The sequence below is a fragment of the Dromaius novaehollandiae genome, chromosome 8, assembly GCF_036370855.1.
Source record: "Dromaius novaehollandiae isolate bDroNov1 chromosome 8, bDroNov1.hap1, whole genome shotgun sequence".
NCBI lineage: Eukaryota > Metazoa > Chordata > Aves > Casuariiformes > Dromaiidae > Dromaius > Dromaius novaehollandiae.
Genome location: NC_088105.1, coordinates 14,531,619 through 14,553,832, shown reverse-complemented (window position 1 = coordinate 14,553,832; position 22,214 = coordinate 14,531,619). Strand labels below are relative to the sequence as shown.

General features: G+C 37.7%; 1 protein-coding gene across 1 annotated transcript in view; it reads right to left on the bottom strand.

Moving 5' to 3' along the window:
• Positions 1–22,214, bottom strand: part of CDC73 (cell division cycle 73) — a 105,173-nt gene that overhangs the window by 47,850 nt on the left and 35,109 nt on the right. The window lies entirely within an intron of this gene.

Here is a 22,214-nt window from a genome sequence, read left to right as displayed (position 1 = left end):
CAGCTCGTCTCCTCTCAGAGAGGACATGAGCACTGTTCCATGCCTTCAGCACCTTCAAGCTGCAACGTAATGCACTAATTGGATTTTCTCAAATTTGGCTAGTTCAAAATGATGTTACTGGCTTCTGGGTATAGTCCAAGAGGTTAATAACTAAACCTTAAATAGTTTGGCACTTGAATTGTAAAGTTTGGCAGCCAAACAACCCCGAAGGTACTCCACTTTGGAGCTAGTGTCTGATGCCAATCTGTGCAAGTTTGGCAGAATTATGTTACATGTAAATTTAGTACATCAAACTTCTTGCTAGCCAAAATACTAGTGAGGAGTGCAAGATGTAGCATAAAAACCCATTTTTAATGCCCTGTTAAGGGTCCACCATAATATTTTTAAAAATCTGTATTAATGCTTGGGTGTAATTCGAAACCACTCTATAAATACATTTGAAGCACTATCAAGGCAGGCAAAGGCTACTTCGATTTTTTCTGTATCCAAGCACCATCACCTTCCACAGTTCACTGCAAAACTTGCAGAGACAGGAGGGAGAGCTTGTGTGATGAAATACGCAGTTTAGAGAATGAAAGATCTACCTTCCATTCTTTCAATTTATTTACTGTTTTCTAGCTTGTGTTTAAATTATTTGTTTAGTCTAGTAGAGCATAAAAACAGTTCGTGTTAAAAATAGTGCAATAATTATTTATATTATTAAAACCTTTGACGAGTTTTCTTGCTTGCTTTCCACATTGATCGAGACCAAAAAAATGCATTTTCAGTAGCAATGGGATGAAAGTTTGTGTCTAAAAGTCTAACGTATGCAATGCAATAAGAAATTCAGATATAGACAGTTTACTAATTGAGGTATAGAGTTTTGTGGAATATTAACTTAAAGTGTTTTTACTTCTTTGTACATTTGCTTTAGATTGAAAACAAATACAGAAAGTTATAATATGACTGAAAACTTATTACAGGAGAAATGCATCATCACCATCAACATTATGGCAAAGAAAAATCCCAGAAAAATTAAACATGGTAACAAGATAAAGAGATCAAAATTCTGTAATTCTTCCCAATAAATGCAACTTTCAACTAAAAGATTTAAACACTAAAGCGAGATGACCAAAATAAAGCCCCATGAAAAAGTGATTATTTACCAACAACAGTTGCATCTCCAGTTAAACCAGTGAGTCAGGTTATTTGCCGTTCACACGTCAGTTGACATGAGTATAGAAAACTTACTGTTACAAGCTTTGGAGTGAGAAGCCTGATCCTATCCCCCACAGCCACGTCCTGTTTTCCTTGGGGAAAGTTCATGACCTGTTCTAGTCTGAAAAATAGTAGTAAAGGCACTTCCAAGCCTCAGTGGTTTCTCTGAGGAAATTCAGTGTCCAGTAAGATCTCTACATAGAGGTTAAGAGTTATTTTACTTTCCTACAGTAAGCTCAAAATTATATGATAGTAGTTATCTAGAAGAGATAAGACAGACTGGCTTTCAGGCTGAGCTGATTAGAATACTAATTTAAAATCTGCTTTTATTTCATTTGCAATGCAATAAGCATAAAATAGCAACCGGTAAGGCCGCATTTACAAAACATAGTCAGAATAAATACTGACACTAAGGCTTATATTAGCTGCCTTGAAATCATTACCAGTTCAGGCATTTGGGTGGAACGGAGCAGGGGGCCTGAAAGTTATTACTCTGGAGGGGCCCCGCCCACTGTCCACCCCATTAATTTTCTTGATACATTAAGTCAACATAACTCCAAATCATTCTTCAATCTAAAATACCTACAGAATCCAACAGTGCAATAAAATCTTAGCTCCTCAGTGAATACTTAAAGCAATGTGTGAAAACTTTCTAGGAGGAGATGAAAGGAAGAGGAGAGTGAGGATGCTACTATAAAAGTTACTACTTCTTACATTTGTGCTAAGAGCAAGAATGGGCTCTAACTGAATTTGCAAAAGCATCGATAGTTTAGATATTTTTGTTTTTAAAACTCATTTCTAATGCATATTTTTAGTGCCAAATAAGCAAATACTGGACAATCACTTCCTTACAGCACGGTGACTATAGCTATCAACATTTTAAGAGAGTTTTCTGCCCTTCATAGTTTCAGATTCTGTTCTCCCAAAGCAGCATGCAATTTGGGTGGTACGTGGTCTCACCCTCGATGACTGAACTGACGCAAGACTGCCGATCAGGCTTTAGCCATACGGCAGGGTCCCACATATTCAGACTGCGGCGGCCTCTCCCCGGAGCTCTGCTCGGCGATACCCCGCAGCCCGGCCCGGGGACACGGAGCCGCCGCCGTGCAGCGCCGCACTGGGAAAATGTAGGTCAGCGAGGAGAGACGTCTCTCTGCTTTGTACCCAAGGCAAGAGCGAAGGGGAAGGCTTTCCCGGGCGCCGGGCTGGGGGAGGGCTGCACAGAATAACAACATGTACCAGGGCAGTGGAAAAAAAGCTCCTGAATGTCAGAAAATGGAAAAGTGAAGCTGCTAGAAACCAAAACTGAGGCAGCTGATTAACATCATGCAGGTTAAAAAAAATACACGGCAGGCTCAGTTCTAAAGGAAAGCATTAGAAGTGAGGCTAAAATAGAAAGCGGTATTTGAATTTCTAGGGAGAAATGTTTATGCTTCTCCCCTTCTGGAGAAAAAGACGTCTGAGGTAGATCCGGCTCTGCAGTAAAATTGCGAGTTTGGCACTGCAGGGCATGCTTTTTATTATGGCCTGAATAGAAGTAATTACAAGAAATAACATGAAGCCATAAACAGCCGGTCAGTAACTCCACAGATAATATTTCACATATAGGAATGTCAATGCAGAGGCAAATCAAAACCAAAGGGAACTAGATCAGTTAGTTGCATGTAGAATTTGAATTTCACTTTCAAATAAAGTGTAAGTTATAGCTTTCATTTGTTACTGGTTAACTCAAGAGAAAACTAAAACCTGGTACAACATGGTACCTTCCTTTCATAGTTAAGTGACTGCCAAAGAATTTAACTGTACATGGATATAGATGAAAACTACCATGTTGCCGTCCCAATATCGCCATGGCAACCATTACAAGAGCTCTCTTAAGCATTTAAATCTGACAGTTTTCATGATACCACTAACTGGATGGTAGTAATGATGTACCTTCCTTCATGAGCTAACTGCTGTATAGCTCAAACCACAGCGCATTAGCCATTCCCTGTGCTTGTGGTCAAGCTGCCCTGACCGAGACACTAACCTTGAATTACCGCTCGCAGAAAGAGGTCCCTCCAGCACAAGGGATGCTCATGGCTGGAAGCTTTACGCAGTCTCAGAGGTTTCCATTCGAATGCTTAAGTTGTGCACAGTTGGCATCCAAGGTGAAGAAGTCAAGACTGCTAAAATCTTTGGCAGGGTTTCCTCAAAGGGCTCCACTCTCCCGGAAAGGGCTGAGAAAGGAACGCACTTCCTAGCAGGAGCAACCCTGGGTGCCCTTTATCTCCCAGGTATCATTTGCTGGGGAAAGGAGGAGGAGGAAACTGCTGTTTCTCTACAGTCTTGATCTCTCTGTAACCAATATATACTTTTCAAAATAAGAAAACACTGCAAGCTGTTTTACCTCACCGTGGGCCAAAGTATATTGAAGAATATAGAAGTATGCATCCGAAGACAAGTGCATCATAACAAGTGCATACATTTCCTTTTAGCCCATTTAGCGTTATCTAATTTTAACTGACATTTTAACTGTTTAGTATGAATATTCGATGAACCACTTATATGATCTCACAGACACTCAGTTTGGGCACGATGGAGAAGTCTCCTTCCTTTCTTTTATAGTTACCTCACCAGAAAGAGAAGCCTGTCAAACACACATTTGTCATCCTAACATTTTAAACATACCAGCTTTGATACTGTCTTGCAACCAGTTCAGCTGAAAAAGATGAAACAACTGAGAACAGTGCAAAATCCTTAAAGGTTTAAAACTCCCCAGATGACAACCATCAGACTAGAGCCATGTTTGCAAGGATGGAAAAGATTCATCTTTTCAACATAAAAAGGTCCTCAGAAAGTTAAGCATCTCCACTTCTTTCCCTGTTAACACTTTTTAAAGTTCTGTGCTAAATTCCAAATGAACAACATCCATGCCTTCATAAAACCACTAAATCCCTCCCCTCTCAGAGAAACTCCCCCCCTTCTTTTCTTGTGGAAAGGCCAACCATTCCCATGTCTCAGTATGCCTGAGACTTAAAGGAAGAAAAACTGACTGCCGCAAGAAATTCCTCGTTAAGAAAATACCAAACAAGTCACCAAGGAAAACACAAACAAAAATCTTGCTCGCTGCCTTTATTAAATATTTAATATATCCTGCATTTAAATAAGATGAGGTCTAAGAAACATCTTGAGGATAAGAGAGAGGTTCTAAGTTTCTTTCAGGATTTCTATACTGCTGCCATCACTTCCAAAATAAACGTGAATTTCGTATTAAAAAAAAAAAAGACATCAAAATTAATGCCTCTTGTACCATAACGCATAGGTTGGTGCGAGATAACTAAACAAAAAAGAAACACTGGAAATTGCTTTCAGTGACAATCTAAAATTTTATGTATGAATTTAGTACTTCTACTTAACACAACTACCAGTCTTTTCACAGGCATTCCTCTGAAGTCCACCTAGGCATTGATTTTTGCAGACATAAAAATTCAACTCAATTATCCAACCTTGTGCATCAAGAGAATAACCAATTTCCCAATGTACCATCTCTGAATAATTTAAAGCATTGTATTTTATTGATTGTTTTTTAATGTAGAAAAGTAACATTTTTACACCCAATGATTTAAAGAAACAAGATCTTAATTCAGACGTGCTCTTAACATTACTTAAGACTCTAAAATAAGAGTAAGTATCATGTACATACCTGGGGGGACAACTAGCACATCTGTTCCTCAAAAAGCAAATTACAAAGCTTATGCCAAAAATACACTGAGGCAAACCAGAGAAGAAATCCACACTGCTCCTAAATAAAAATGTACCCTCAACAGAAAACTATTTCCAATAATCTCCTTACTGATGTCATGAGAAAATTGTCTTTCAAACGCGAAGTGATTTTTGAAAGGAGATTCATCAGATGCCTTCTGTTATTTCACTAAATTAATTATGGTTTATCTATTTTAGAAATTAACAGAAATTTAAGTTTAAAAAGCTAGTCCATTTCCTGAATTCTCAAAATGATGAAGAACTCAAAGTTAGAAGAATAACAACAGATAATCATGATGCCTTTGTTAAATATTTACTTTATTCAAGTTTAAAAGCCATAGTTACTACTTCATACTACCCAGCTGTGAATTATCCCCTTTCCAAAAGTAGGTGAATTTCCTTTCTAAATCTGATAAAATAAGATTTTCTACTTAAGATTCAATTGAGAAGTCGATGCTGCAAATAACTTAAAATATCCAACTTTTATTGTTAATAAATGAATGGAAGCCTTCTCCCTGTACTTTTCAGGCTTTAACCTGGAGTAAAAAATAGATGCTGCAATATTTATTAAAAAAAAAACACCAGCTGGGTTCCTCTACCATATTTAATTTTTTTCCCCTTAAACCATTTCCCCAGTTTCTATTAGTAGAAGCCAAAAAACTAGAACAATCTATTGTCCAGATTTCACATTAGCAGAGCAGAATGGAAGAACAATAATAAAACAGACAATCGCATTCCTTCCCTATCCCTCCTCCGTTCATCAAAATAAACTTTACACACCCATGAACACACACTTTCTGTAATTACCATCTTCTGCACATACTCCATAAATCAAGCCTTTTTGAGAAATACTACTTTTGTTGCATATAAGAATTGCCTCACGACAAACTGGTCAGATATTCATACTTTAATCTTTCCAGTTCTGTAAGAACTGTAAGAAGAACAACTACTGATCTTGTATTTACAATTTTTTCCACTGTAAAAAATGATTTTACTTGGAATAAAGGTGTTTTTTTCATTTCTTATCAAAATATTATCTTGGAACTGTACGCATTTACACCATTAGGAAGCTGCTTGAAAGGCATTGCAACTGTTTAGGAACTGTGATTCCTTAGGAATTTTTAAAGATTTGTACTTCAAGTAATACCTAGATTTTACTCTGAGAACAGATGAATCTTAGCATGCTCATGAGAAGAATTATTAGCATAAGCATTAAGAACTTATTTTTTTTTTTTAAACAGCTTTCAATTTCTGAAGAGCAAAATTATTTTTCCAATTTTTTCCAGTAAAAGCTAAAGTTTTCCAGGATGAAAACTTCTCGAAATGCTGGTCATCCAAAATCTCCCCAGCTGTGCACAATGGGATTCCCAAAAGCAGTACGTGCTAGCACAGACTGGCTAGGATATAGCGAAGCACTTTTGCTTCCGTTCAATGGACGCAGCTATGCGTCCAGCTAAACTGTGCAGAGTTAGACCGCATCCACGCACCCCAAGGCGGGGGTGACTGAACCATGCCGGCGGGCTGACTAGCTGGCCTCCACGCTGCCCAGCCAGGCACCTAATGCAAGCTGCTGGATTACTTACTCTGCAACTCCAAAAGACTCTTGAGCAAAAATGTCTTTACATATGTGCTGAACATATTTTACACTGGCTTTGTCAGTTATTTAAAATGAAAAACGGTTGCTTGAGATGTGTTGCTATAGAAAAAAGGACTGCCTCCCACTATGGCTTACTAAGTAATCCAGCGTCTCTTTAGTTTCAGTGGCCAACATAGGTGCAAGAATCCATGTCCACTGTTTGTCCCCGGCTTTTGGGAAGTCAACAGAAATGGAATTATTTTTGTAAGGGTTAATAAAGCTTCCTTTCTTTGCTTTCCCAATTTCCTTTGCCAACTGTCTCTTCGTAGCTCAATGTAAAGAGCAAATTTTTTTTAATTATTATTATTATTACTAAGATGATCTGTGGTAACCCATTACAGATGAGCGATTTCTATAAAGTGTAGTACAAGAAATGAAGCTGTCTACAAATAAATCCTGTAACAATCTCCCTGCCCACCCCAAACACCCCAGGATCACACAGAATTATTTATCTAATGATAAAACACTCTCTCCCATGCTCTCTCAAAGAGAAATTTCTAACTAGTCTCGTCTTAAACCTATGGGCATCTTAATTCCCTACATATAGCTTTTTAAAGACCCCATTCAAAAAGGAAAACACAAACCTGGCTGTTTCTAATGAATACCATGCTGCAGTTTGAATTTTCTATACAACAACATTTGCAAAGCTTACTAATAAGCTAGAGTCCTCCAGCTGTCATGAGAGAACAGGTTACATATTGCAGATTAACTCTTTGTTTAATAGTGACATCAGATATAATTAGCTAGACTACCCCAAATTGATTTGTTTCAATGGTTTTCCAGTGTACCAATGACAGATTGAAAAAATCCAATAAATACATAATAAATGAACATTGACTAGGACCCATTAGTACCTACTCTGCCTCCCTAAAAAGCTGCTAAGATGTACACAGATATATTACCAGGATTTCTCCCTGTAGTGGAAAACGTAAGGATGGAACACAGAAGTTCAGCTCAACAGATTCAAGTAGAGGGATGTTTTAACCTGATATCTTAGCAGGCCATATATGAAGTATGGGAATAGAGATCATTATACTGCAATAAATTTTTGGTAACTACATCAAATGAAAAAAGCATCAAAACCCAACAGAAACACTTTATAATTACTCTTCGTTACTCTAAACTTTTAAAATTGAGTCACCTTAGTAAGCGTTATCTAGTTTGAAAACTCAAATGCCAAGGAAAGCCACACTTACGGGGAATACCTGGACAGGAGAAGCACCACAGAAATCGTCATAAGAGGAAAAAATTCTGCCCTATGCAGCTTATGTAAGCAAATGAAAAAGGACAAATTTTAAGTGGCAGGCTTCAATTTATCCAGGCAAGTACTGGAAATGGATATTTCATTGTGAAATAATAACAGAAGTGTGAAAGAAGCAATTATGACCTAAAATAAACAGATACTGTGTCAAATATCTACAGCAACCTGATTTCCTGTTCCCTTCTCACCTTACAGATCCCAGCAAACACGCCACATTAAACTGGAAGTTTCGTAGCCCTTGAGTCTCCCCACCAAAACCAAACCAGAGAATGAAAGAGATCGCTGGAATTTCTTTTTTTTTTGGGGGGGGGGGGAGGGGGGAAGAATATGCACAGAACAATATTTGCAATGTGGAAACTTTAAAAATTTACTACTGATTTTACTACTGAATTTACAACTGAAATAAAAATTCCCATGAAATCCAGAAGATGCTGAACAGCGCATGCAGGAAAAAGCACAGCCTTTGCAGACTAGTTAACGAACACCGTTGCAGATCTACGTAACCCAGCCGTTACTACCTGCCCTGAAGAGGATGGAGGGTGAAATTTATTAGTAGATCTGATTCAGAGGAAATCTCTAGTGCTAGGTCAACTAGTGGCGTGCACCCACACCATTAAAAAACAGGGCCTCAGGAACTAGAGAAGCAGGAAATTCAAATGACAGTCCTGGAAGCTGCTCCAAAATTTAATGGGCTTGCCCACAGTTCTAAATGTTTATAAAGACTAAAGTAAAGGTGAGAAGTCAAAGCATATTAATTTAAGTGCACTAAATTCCCACATGAATTTTCTATCGCAGAAGTAAATTGGCCTTCACTCACTGTAAACTAAGGAAATTAAACTACAGCTAACCAAAGTAATTTTATCCTAAAGACATCATCAGCCAATGGCAATTTAATGCATTATAACTTATGAATGTTGATGTTCTACACTTTGGTAATTTGCTTTAATTTGCTAGAGCGCTTTGATCTAGATATAGCCTTAAGGAATAATTGTATATTGCCATATTCCATTGCATCATCTTTTGTATTAAGGAAAAAAGGTTTATTCGTGAATGAGAGAACTACAAAGGACGTGCACTAATAGGAAAACGGAGACGACTGTTGAAGAAGACTCTTAGCTTCCTAGCACCTCCTAGCCACTACGCCCACTCAGGTAGCAACAGCTCCAACCTGTAAAGACCTGAAGAGTTTACAAATGAAAACCAACTTTAGACGGTAACACTTCAAAACAAGTCCCGTATTAGAGACTCAGGAGAAGATCCCGAGTCCCTGAAGCCCCTGGCTGAGATTCAATAGCTTTCCGGAAGAAGAGACCGAGGGTGTTGCGGATGCGGGAGGTATCTTTTCTCCATGAAGCTACATACAGCTCTTACTCTTTGATCAACATTTGCATGACTGCAAAGGCACTCCCCAAAGTCTCTTATTGGCTTGTCACAAAATTGCTAAACGAGAAGGGAAACCAGTAAGGTCCAATGCCGAAATGGGCAGAGAACTTCTAAACTTCAACTATTAAGCAGCTCAGAGGTCAGCAGCAGGTTGGAAGCTAGAACAGCAGGATTACAGGCTGCAAAGGTAGGAAACAGAGTTTATATCCAAGACAAAATGCCTGAGAATACTGCTGGAAAGCACACGGGATGCACCACGTGTCTCTCTCACAACAGCTTGGCAATCAGGAATAAGTATGACTTCAGTCAGGGCTTATCAACAGAAAAGAAAAAATATTAAAATATTAATCAGAAGAACTGAAAGTAACCAAACCTCGAATCTGAAATGTGTATACCTCACTAGGTAGAAAAATTTTACATTTTAACATCTTACAGTGAAAAACATTAACAGTTAAAAACAAAATAAAATTCACAGTAATACCTAAATTTACACTGAAATAAAGCAAATTCTCTATACATCAGTGTTAGAGGGAATGACTTAATAAATAAAAACAGAACACATCGCTTTTTCCTCCACCAAAATAACGTCATAATGCACAAGTTTAAAAGTGATTAAGAACCCTCCCTCCTCACCAAAAAAATCCTCATTACAAAACGACACAAATGTATCCTTGCAGAAGAGCAGTTTCACTGGAAGGGAAACATTTCTCTCATCATCTTCAGACTTGCCAGAGAACCTGATTCTACTTTCTTCACCCTTGAGAAAAGAAAACATCTGCCCACCCCATCAGCCTTTAATCTTATGGGCAGAACTAATTTAGCTTCCTTCTGGGGAATGTGGTGGAGGGTGAATCAGCCAAGTCTAGTTGAGTAAAAGTCTTAAAAAACAAAAAACCAACCCCCCCCCCCCCCCGCCAAAGCTGTGAACATTCATATATTATGCCACATGTATGAAATACTAATATATCTCTATACATTTTAATAGAATTTAAATATGGCTTCACTAAAGAAGTATTACTTTACTGAACATAAGGCAGAAACTCCTTGAAGTTTGCCAAATATTAAATGTCAGGTTTATCAATCATTTTCATTCCACTTATGAGAGGCATCAGAAAAAGTTATATGATTTTATTAAAGGTATGATTCTTATTCATAACTGAGAATGTTAGTGTATTAGTGGCCACTATATGTTTAGATTTAATATCTTCTTAACCTTAACCTGGAGGATGTTGAGTATTTACTACTCTTTATTATATCCTCATCTCCGTCCCATCTATCGGAGTTATAATACTTGAAAATATTTTCCATACATTATAGATTTCCATCAATAGAACATGTTCCCTGCATATAGATTATTGTTAAGGTACTCATTGTTTAAGAGCATCTTAGGAATACATCCATATTTGAGCTAATTAGAATTCACACCATTTCATGTCAAAGTCGACCGCAGGCAGCTTTCCAGAGAACAAAATAAAAGGACATTTAGAGTCTTGCTGAAAGCTGCCAGAGGGGTGAATATACAGAACACATGGAATATGTGTTTTTGCTGTACAGTACAATAAAGTATATATGAAAATTACTCTTATTAAGTACTTATTACATCCGAATAAAGGTGAACAAACTGCTTGATTAGGTTATTCTTTTGTCAGTGCAAATGGCAGCTGTAATGAACAAGTAAATAGTTTTCAGAGGACTCCAGGTATGAATAAGGAAGCTGATTTACATATTAAATTTTATATGTGAAATCTGAGCCAACTACAAGACTACCATTTAAAAACAGATGTAAAGCAAGTCCAGGCACTCCAGAATCAGTCTGGATTTTATTTTCCAAAACAATATGATGATGAGTTTGCTATTCAAATATGTATTTTACTGTTTTAGTGTCTATTACATGAATGAAGTGCATGACATTTTCAAGACTTCAAATTATACATGTGAAGCCTACTATGAAATTAGTGTTTTATTACAGCATATGATACCATGTTAAAATAGAATGCAATTTATATATGAGTATGAGGCAGCTATATATATTGTAAGCAGCTAAATGATTAGCTACAAAATATTTACTTAAAGGCATTATAAAGCTCTTTCTTTCCAGAAGTATTGTGTTTTACTTTATAATCACAATAAAAAACAGCAACTCAGGGAGATTATCTTCGCTAATGACAACTGTATTCTCTTTAAAATTTAGTAATGTTGCAATCTGTTTGTCCAATTTACATTAACTGCTCCAAAGATAATTAGTAAGCAGGATTGATTAATAGTACTACATGACACACCCTCAAGTCTCCTTGCTCTAAAATAAAACAGGAGTTTCCTTTCGGGAAACAAATTTGTTAACAGCTTTTAATCACATTCCCTTCCTTCTTCTGCAATATACCATAAGCCCACTTTTCAGTTTCAATAAAATTTGACAAAGGCAAAGGAATTTCAAAGAAAGTTACATCCTACAAGTTTTATAAAAATTGCTGGCCAGAGAAATGAGACCCTCAAATTAGTGCTCCCAAGGACGGACAGGGAGGCCGTACTCGTGCTCCATCTCCACGATACGGCAGCACCGAGCCACCAGAAAGCGCATCTCTCAACTCATCAACTGCGCTTTCTTCCGGGGCAGAGGGAGATGTGAGAAGATACCCACTTTACTGGGGTAAAAGAGAGGCTTAGGTGATTATAAAGGAAAACTAGCCTTCATTACTTTCATTGCCTATAAAGAAAACCTAGAATTTAAGGGATTATTCAAATTAGAAGTACAATGAATTTACTGTGCCTAGACTAAGAGTTAACTACTAGCAATCTTAAAAATTTATCACATCACTATCACTTTGTCTAGTCACACCAGACTGCTTCACACTTCCTTTTTTAATTGAATTTGAAGAGCATATCTGTTGCTTATGCATAAAAACCTCTGTAATACTCATATACCTCTGTGTAGGGGAAGTGTCTGCTTTTAACCTCAAAGAGTTAAGAGCGCAAGATATTTTCATTTCAATAATACGCTAAGTCTCCTAATGCAGCAAACCAATCAAACACTTCAACTCTCCCTAAAACTTAGTGTGCCAAATACAATGATAATGTAAGATGAAATAAAAACATTTTTTGTTAATATTATGTTACATTAAGTCTAAGCAGAAGTTTTACAACCCTAGCTACTCAAAATATACATTTGAAAAAAATAATAAATAGGTGTTCTCAAAGACAGTTATTTATCAATTTTTATCAGTTTACCAACTGCTCTGGGTAAATATGAAGTTTTATATATATTGGAGATACCTTAATTGTTTGAAATACTAGGTGCTGAATATGAAGATACATTCAAATAGTAGCAAAAAAACCCTCTGAGAATCACTTTTACATAAGATTAGAAACTTTTTTTTTTTTAAACTCTATCAATATCTTAAACCCCCAAACCAAAAAACCTCCAGAAAATCCCGTAATTCTTTACAGAATAAGAGAAGTGCAAAAGGGGTAGCATTAAATGAAAATGCAAACAGACAATATCTCTCTGAATACTTATCTATATGCAAATTCACACATGTGGGGGCTTTAAGCAGGCCTCTCCTTACCTCACTTAGTTGAAGATAGTCTTCAGAAAGGTTTTAGTGGAATAAAGACCAAAGAACCACCCCTTCCCAGAGCAGTGTTCCAAGCAGTTCCAGCAATAGTATATTGCTCAGTAAAAACATAAATGTAGCTCCAGAGGGCAGCTCTGCAGATTGCAGTCATAGGCATATTCCAGGAGGTATGATCAGGATTGTCAAAACGCTATGGAGTGAGCCATAACTAATACAGAGTTCATAATATTTTAGTCATTTACCTAATGAGAAAGCTTAAGCTAAGATACAGTGTATCCTGGACTACTAGTAGCAAACCTGAGTATACCAGAATTTCACTTCGAGAGTCCTGTCCTTTCAAAGGAAAATAAAACACCTAAACATCCCAAAACTGAGGATGCAGATTCAACTGCAATAGCCTGTGGCTGCATAAAAGACATAGGCAGATTAACACCCTGATTTAGATGGAAATCTAAAACCACAGGCAGAGCCCAAAATGTGGTCATCCTTATCAATTACCTTCTCAAATGGTGTAAAAAGGATCTGCCTTAAAGGTTTAAATATCTCTTGCCTTGCTATTCTGAAGCGATCTTCTCATTAGTGATGTTACACTGTTCAAATAGTGCTGAATGACATCATTTATAATCTGTCCCCCAAAAGACTGTGAAACCAGGGTAATTACTTACATTAGCATTTCATTAACACTTGCCTCCAAAGACCTGCCTCAATTCTGAGCTTTGCAGGACTGATATGCTCAGAGCCAGAAAAAAATACTCTTTGCCTTGCATATTCTGATGCAAGAACTAAAGAACACCTGCCTATAACATATTCCTTTTAAAATGTTATCTTAGTGTTACATTCCTGTAACAGGAAGATAATGAAGGCAGTAAGTCATACCTGTGAAGAAAGTCTCCTGCACTAAGACACCCTCTGGCTGGATGGCCCCACTAACTATACACTGAAGGGAAAAAAAACACGAAGAGAAGGAAAGCAGACAGAACTTTAGAAGAGTAAACCCAGAACAAAGCTCATACACTGAAGCAATAGTCCTTAAAATGTTCAAAGATGGCCTTGACAATAAGGAAAAAATACAGAACTGATAAAAATAATTTACAGAGCCCATAAAAGAGAATTTGCTGTGGCTTAACTAAGAAGTACTAGGAAGTAGTATGAGTCAGATGTACATGAGAGTGGGCTTTGAAGCATGTTCCTGTGGGTGTTGCTAGGGAAACACTCAGGCTACCCTACTTTCCATGTCCCAGTAGGTACCGCTATGGGGCTACAGTACACAGGAGCAATCCTGCCAAGCAGAAAGCACAATTCCACAAATACCCAACTGCATCTTTCCCCATTAAAAGCAAATAACCAAACAGAAGTAATAAAGTGTCACATGGCCTAATGACTATGGCATAATCTCAATAACTAAACGGAGAAGGAAATCTTGAATCAAATCGGTTCAGATTAATTGCATCAAGCATTGGGCTGATCATTAAATAACTGAACTGTAACTTTGATTTAATTACTGCAGCATGAATTCAAAACCCTTAAAACTCTTCTTCAAAGACGATGGGAGAGCTACCCACATGACTATTGTGGTAAGTATGGGTAGATGGAGGGGGACGCTCCTACCTTTTGGTCTCCTGTCTGTCATACATGTTTCCACTGTTTTATTCTGTCCATCCTCCACAGGCCCCTAAACCCTCCCTCCAGGGACCCTGCCACCACAGCCTGTCTCCGATTTCAATGGACAAGGAACAAAAATGGCTACTGATAGTTTATGTATACACGTTTTCCTTGCTATTGTCACCCTTAAAATCCTATTCATTCTTAGCTATGTTCACTAAGGTGATGGCACATCCAACTGTAAGCTCCTCAGAGCAGGACCAATGCCTTCTGACATGATGTCTTAACACCCAGCACACGGGTACCTTTGACTTTGATATCTTGGATTCTATCAAGAAATGTTTAGAAACAGTGACAATGACTCTTATAATCCATATTTGCTAAGCGGATTAAAGAAAAAAATCCACAAAAACAACCACCTGCCCTCAAACATATTTGAGTTATTATTTCATGATTCTCTCAGGAAAATGCCAAAAATTTCATGCTGATCTGCATTGTTAGTGGCAAGAGATTAAAATATGCTTGTATCTCAGACAGTCTTTAAGAAAGGCCCACAAGATCTATGTACTGTATTCACAAATTCTAAATAAATTAAAATACCACATAGCTAAGTTCTTCCTTCCTTGTTGGAAGAAATTTGACAACAGACAAACTGTCAACTGAAGAAGCAGCTATTACAGTAGATGTTCGGAGATAATTTGTAGAAGAAACATGTTGACAATATTGCTTAAGGTACAAGCTATGTGAAACACGGAATTTGATTGTTTAGAACAATTCAGACAAAGTATATATACACCTGTAGCTCAAATTCAGCTGATAACGGCGCAACTTTTTATAACACTTTCATTAACAGATATTTTGGTCAGGTCTTAAGAGCTGAGAAAGACAAAAGGAATTAAGCATCTGCATCATTCAAGCAGAAATTAGACATCTAAATCAAAGAACACAAACGAAATCTGCTTGACATTTTCAGTCGGGTCAGGTTTCCAAATGACAGCGAGTCCTGGACCATTCTGAAAGGACCCGAGTCCTAGCTCACAGAGTACATGGCAGAAAACTTTCTTGAAGGGACACCCATGTGCTTAGCAAAGTAGATACTATCATCCAGCTTTAGGTCAAGACAGGTCTAGCAGCACATCTTAAAATTCATAACAAGAGCTTTTAAGGCTCTTAAGCTTTTGTCAGTAAAGCTCCCTAGATGTCTAAAGTTCCACACTCAGAAATATTTTGGATTCTCATACATGGCACTCTTCCATTTAAATCACTCAAGGATTTGACAAGCATGACACGAGCACACTTAGTACACTGACACAAGTGAGTTTTGCACAGATCAGTGACTTCAGACACTTTCATTTAATAACAGAGCTAGGTGGCTCAAGGTCTTGCTCCCTCTTTTATTCATTAACATACTGGCCAACGTAGCAATGCCTAAATTCCAGCTGTGTGACTAGCTACATGACACTCATTTCATTTCTTGAATTTGCAGTTCTCAGTCCCACAATAAAATAAAACCTATTATGAGGAACAAAACAGGCAGTTCTATTGTATGATGCAGTACACTGGCAAGATATCTTGGCACAGATGTACATGATTTACAATACTCTGAGAAAATGAGTGCGGCATTGTTCAACCTAACACATTTTCTTGAAAGCAGCATTTGTATGTAATTTTCCTGGTCTTTATCAACTTGTCTATTTAGACCAAAACTCTTTAAGGGAGAATAATTTATTTCATATCTGAGACATGACTAAGGCAATGAAATGCCAACCACTGAAATTGTTATGTGTGCCTTTAATATAAAATACAGTAACAGTTCTTAGAAAACTTTGCTGCATTTCATCCACCCTCATTAGAGTATATAGAAACACAAGTTGAGCAAAAGGGCCCTCTAGTCTGTTATCTCAGAGCAGTGTAAGTGTAACAACAGCATGAGGATGCAGAAAGACTTCTGAATCAATTTCTTGCTCAAGGATTTTGAACTAATGGTCACATCCTAACTTTTAACTCTCATGGAGCACAACAGCTAGTTAGTGCAAGTTAGTTACACACAGATATACTTGAAAGAAACTACAAATAATCCAATGAAAACAAAAGACTTTCAAAATTCTCCACCTTCAGAATCACCTATGGAATCCTATGCACCTATCTTCCCATAGGTCAGCTATCACAAAGTTTTCCTCACCCTCTTTTGATGGTTAAAATCCACTAACCAAACACAGAAAGCAGCACAGCTGCTTCCCAAGCTACGATTACGTGCACAAAGAAGGTCCAGAGCACCGCTGAGCCGCTGGAGGGGACCGGGCGCATCCTCCCCTCGCACACAGCATAATGGCCAGCTTGTGCACGCGTGACATGGAAATCACGCTCCGCGGCGGAGGCTGCTCCAAACACTTTCAAAGCATCTGTTGTTTCGTAGGCTACTCCCCTCAAAACCGCTGCAGATGCCTCCCTCAATACCACTCTCTCACTAATTTGTGAGACTAAAACACAACATGGAAAACCGTTGATGTGTAGTTATATTGCTTCTATCCAACATTCAACTTTTTTTTTTTTTTTTAAAGAATTAAGTGCTATTTACCTGCATATTGAAAGACAACATCAAGTTCTACCATATGCTTCTGAAAAGCCATTTCAAGTTTTGGCACTGAATTACACTCTGCTTGCTTAATTTCTCAGAATAAATTAAAAACAAAATAGAACATGATCTCATGGATTTACCTACTTACACCAAAGCATGTCAATTATCTGAAGTCTTTTATATGAGATACATGCATACACTATGTCAATTGCTTCTACCCCTACCTACATGTTTCCCAGTCTTCGAGGTTATAGGAACTTCTCAGCCTTCCCCTTCATTCTGCTACAGACAGAGGTTAAATAGAATCTCAGTAATCTTTTGATTATATATCTTACTATACTGACAAAATTGGGCGGACAGTAACAGGAACATACCCTGATTAGTTAGCACTCAAAAAGTGACACTGACCATAACCTGATGAAGAAAATGCTTCTGAGCATAGGGGAGTGGAGCCACTATTGCAGTTCTTCTGAAAGTAAGCCTGCTTGAGCGTGGCTTCCAGAGTGCAGGCAGAAAGATATTAAGACAAATAGATGTCCCTACATAATGTATTTAATTGTAATGTAATGTATTTTCTTTAATTATCATTATTCTCACATGGTTACTCAATGTAATTTTACAACTGAAAGACTGCTGCTGGTGTAACACGCCAGACTTTACAAACTGGACGTTAGTTTCATTAAATTATAGGAAAAACATCATCACAGAACTTAGAAGGACTAAAAATCTCTAGGTTTTATCTCTTAAGGAATTCCATGCATGTCTGGATATACAGCAGAAATTCACATTTGAGTTCGCTACAAGCAAAATGCCTCAAACTAAAACCTGAGTTAACTACCCTGATTCTTCAAGCGTAGCCCCAAACTATCTGATAAGAATATTGTCTTCATACATAAAAGAGCTGTTACTCCCACACCTTTAAACAACATCAGGACAACAGTAGTTGTGGCTGCATGTGCCTGCAGATATCGAGGACAGCTTCCATTACTAGCAGCATAAACAAGAGACAAAGGGAGCTTCTGAGCTCCAGCAGCTACAAATGCCAAACGAAACCAGGAGTTAAAAACAGTCGAGCTTTCCAGCAATTAGGAAGGGCAAAATAATTTCCAGAAGGGCTTAAAGCAATGAAATGCATATCTTATTTCATTACATTCAAATTTATGACAACACTGAATCATCCCTCAAGATTAAGTCGGGACTCAATAGTTCAAGCAGTGGAAATCATTCTGAAAAAAAATTTTTGCACAGTAGTTCAAGCAGTGGAAATCATTCTGAAAAAAAGTTTTTGCACAAACCTCAGTAGTTTCCAATTGATACAGCATTCCACAGTGTTTGGACCTATTCTTTTCTCTCATACCAGTTAAAGTCAAGAAGACTCAAGAAAGAAAAGCACAAAGATGGGTGAAATCAGCATCATAGTGACTAAAGCACGTTATCATCATGAGAAAGCAAATGTTATCCGCATACGCACACCATTGATACAAAGCATACCCTCAGCTTGGAAGAGTATATACTTCAGTGCTATGCTGTAAAAGCCAGCTTTGATGGACAGGCAGTTCACAGGCAGCTTCTCTAGGATGCTACCACAGGTGCAGTCAGCTTGTCTGTTCTCATGTAGACATCTCAAGCTATGGCAGCAGTTAAATACTTCATGTTTTCTGGTTACAGTAACAGGTAGTCCAAAATTCAATTTCATTATGTATAATACAAGAGAAAGGTCAAACCCACTTTTCAGGCTTCCACTAGATGGCACTGGCTTAATCGCCGAGTTAACATTTCTCTTTAGTCAGAAAAAAGCAGCAGTACAAGGCCCTGAACTTCACAAGAACATCTTGAGAATACCAGTTTAAAACTCCCTCTCGACCTTCCCTAGCACCCTACATGGTACAAAGACACTAACACGCTCCCCTTCCCTAGCTCTCTACCTCCTAGTTGATCAATTTCAAACCGTGAACTTTTCTACTCAGCTGGAGATCAGGGCTGAAAGTGGAGCGTGTCTGCTTCCCAAAGGCACGCTGCCGCTTTGCGTTACACGCTGCTGGGCAGCTAGGCAGCGAGAGCTACCGTGACCATTTCCCCGGTTTCCCAAACTCACTCCGTCTCGGGAAATGGGAGGAGTGGCAGGTACTTAAAAAAGGGTTTCTGAGGAGGATGTCTTGTTACAACCAGTTCCAGCTCCAGAAGTAATGAAATCATGCCTTCACAATAAAAATTCATTTAATAAGTCAGTTCTTCCTAAGAGAGAGAAAGTGTGCCAATTAAGCAAAAACCCTGTTACAGGGAAGAACTGCCAGCAGCACAAGTTATTTTAGCTGACATTACTTCAAAAAAAGCCCACCATTCACCATCTGTTCTGGCACAAATTTTGAATGCTAAGAAAGTTTCCAATATCACTGATGAAAAGAAAGCAGTCAAAATGCAGAAGTTTGTTTTGCTGTTAAAAAAAAGCAACCATCTAGGACAACTCGTATTTCAACAAGAACAAACACAAAACAGAAGTTTTGCACATTTCATATAAATCATTACAAAGAGTTGCAACAAGATATAGAGAGCAAGTGGAAGACAGATAGGGAAGATAGCAGGAAACAACAACAGATCACGCGTTTTACATGAGAAGCGGATAGGCAACTCCGGACAGTGGGCCACAGTTTACGTTCCAGCTCACAGATGTCTATGAAGTTTTTCCTGTTGCTAGCAAGATCTTAACTTTTGCAAGCTTATGGCTCCATCAGCCTCTTAAGGTAAATGCTAGCCACCAAAGCAAAAGGTTCAGTTCAGACTAAAAAAAAAATAAAAGACAGTATGTGACAAGGAAGCCAAAATAATCAATATAACATAGCTCAGACAAAGAAAATAAAGGGCAAGGTGTGGCAAGGAAGCCAAAATAATCAATAACACACTTGAGAGAAACAAATCAAAAGCAGGAATAGATATTATCAATAATGTCAAACACTCAGCTAAACCATCACATTAGGATAAACAGTCTCTTCCAATAGGCAGCTTATAACTGATGCGGAAACTGGAGCAAAAATAGGAGAAAGCAATAAAGAATGAAGACAAGGAAGAACACCTTATCTTCATCTGTCCCAAGGCAACACTACCTAATGCCTTTGTACACACTGTTGGTGAAGTCTCCCTTGGAATATGATGTAGTTTTACTTCTCCATGTTCAAGAACAGATGAATTCAAACTGGAATTGCTAAAGAGAAACTACTCACATGGGAACTGAAAGCTTATTTTAGAAGAGGACTGGACTGGTTTCACCAGGCAAAATAAGAGGTTGAAAGACAGTACAGTTGCTCTCTAAATACATCCTGGAAGTAAACACCATAGAAGCAGCACAAGAGGTTTTTAGGCCAAAAGAGAACATCGGCATAAGAATTAGAGTTTTAGAATTCATCGTTAGTAAGTCAGCTGGAAGTCGGAGGTCTGAGGTTTGAAGACAGCCTCTAAGAGCAACCCAACACTTCGGCTGCATCGAGATGGATTCTGATGAGTTCAGGAAAGGAATTATATTACCCTTTCCTGTGAGGACAGCAGGCAAGACATAACATAGGATGCAACTCCAATGCTATCCTCTATATTCCTATGATTTAGCCAATGAGTATAGTGTAATTCTCCATTAACCTTTTGGGGAGAAATTACTTTTCCATTTCCTCCCCGTTTTGCCTGGCATTAAAAATCAGGACAAAGCACAAAAACACTGTGAAAAAGCACAATGTGAAATTTAGTAGCTGGTAGGAGAATAAGTACTCGATAAAAAAAAACGATCTGAAGATTATGGGTTAGGCCTATGTGGTCCATCACTGTGACAAAGTTTAGACAAAAACAGATGAACATTTCTGTGCCACATAATTAACAGATTTATTTCTTCCCCTCTAAAACACGAAGTCAATATGTCACCACTATTTATGAATGAGCTGAACATTTAGGGCACCGTTTAAATAGTCTGGAAAACTCAAAAACTCACTTACAAAAAAATCACTTAGAAGTTTGTTCTTAGAAAAATGTCTAAGTGACAGATGGAGTTTTAACACTTGTCGTGACACCAAATGAGGCTCTATGTGCACTCATGCATACTTCTTAAGAAACAATTATTCCAAAAGTTCTCGTTTACATTACAAAAAAGATTTATTATAAATGTTCTAATTCTAGCTGTATTTTCTTCCTCAAAAGCACAAATCATCAAGGACAGCTCAGTAACTCTACTTCAAAATGTCAGGTAGGAAACTGAGTGTGAGCTAGGATTCCTAGAACCAAAAAAAAAATCTTTAATTTCTTTTTTTAATGAACTCTGAAAAAAATCCATTTTTAGCGTTACTGTGCATTCTTTCAGTTTCAGAGTTCTTATACTATGAAATTTAAAACCTTTGACTATTTGTACTTTACCATAATCTTGCTTTCCCCCTGCCCCAAACTATTTAAATACAACCAATTTACTAAGTCATAGAAAACTCACTACAAACAGACATAATATTATGCCATGGAAATCTGCATTGATGCTGCCTGACCCCTCATAAAGCAGCAAGTGAACTTGTCAGTAAACTAACAAGTGCAAGTGGCAAGAACAAACCTTGGGCATAACAGACTATTTTTCTTCACCAGTGAATTTCTGAATTCATATAGAAACACTGCTGTTTAGAACTAGGACTCCTTACTTAAAACATTAAAAAATTAACTAGATGGCAACATTTTAAGACCGAAGGAGGTTTGCAATGAACGACTTCAGCATGAGCTTTTATCGGACAAAGGAAAAAGAAAGTACTAAACGTTTTTACGGAATTTACATTCTAGATACTATTTTATGTTCAAATTAGGAGTACAAACTAGAAGTAGTGCACAGATTTAGGATAGTGTTTAGTGCTGTCTATTCATCAGATTTATATAGGTATGCAGATGGCAAGAACCTTAATGAGGGCTCTACATTAGTTTTGTAGCATCTGTCCTCCTTGCCAGCAGATCAAAACAGCATTAGTTTCAGAGCATTCAACCCACTTTCATAAAAGTAGACAAATATTGTCAAAAAAAGGAAATCTGTTTGAGGGTCTCCTTCCTCCTCTGTATGTGTAACAATCTGCACCAACAACATCATAAAGTCATACGAAAGAAACAATTGTCAATCTCACTATGACAGAAAGTTTCAACAATAATGCAGAGGTCAAATTCTCCAACCAACCAAATGTATTATTAAATTCAAAGTAGGAAACAGAGGGATACTCCAAAGCCTGCTTTTATTACTTC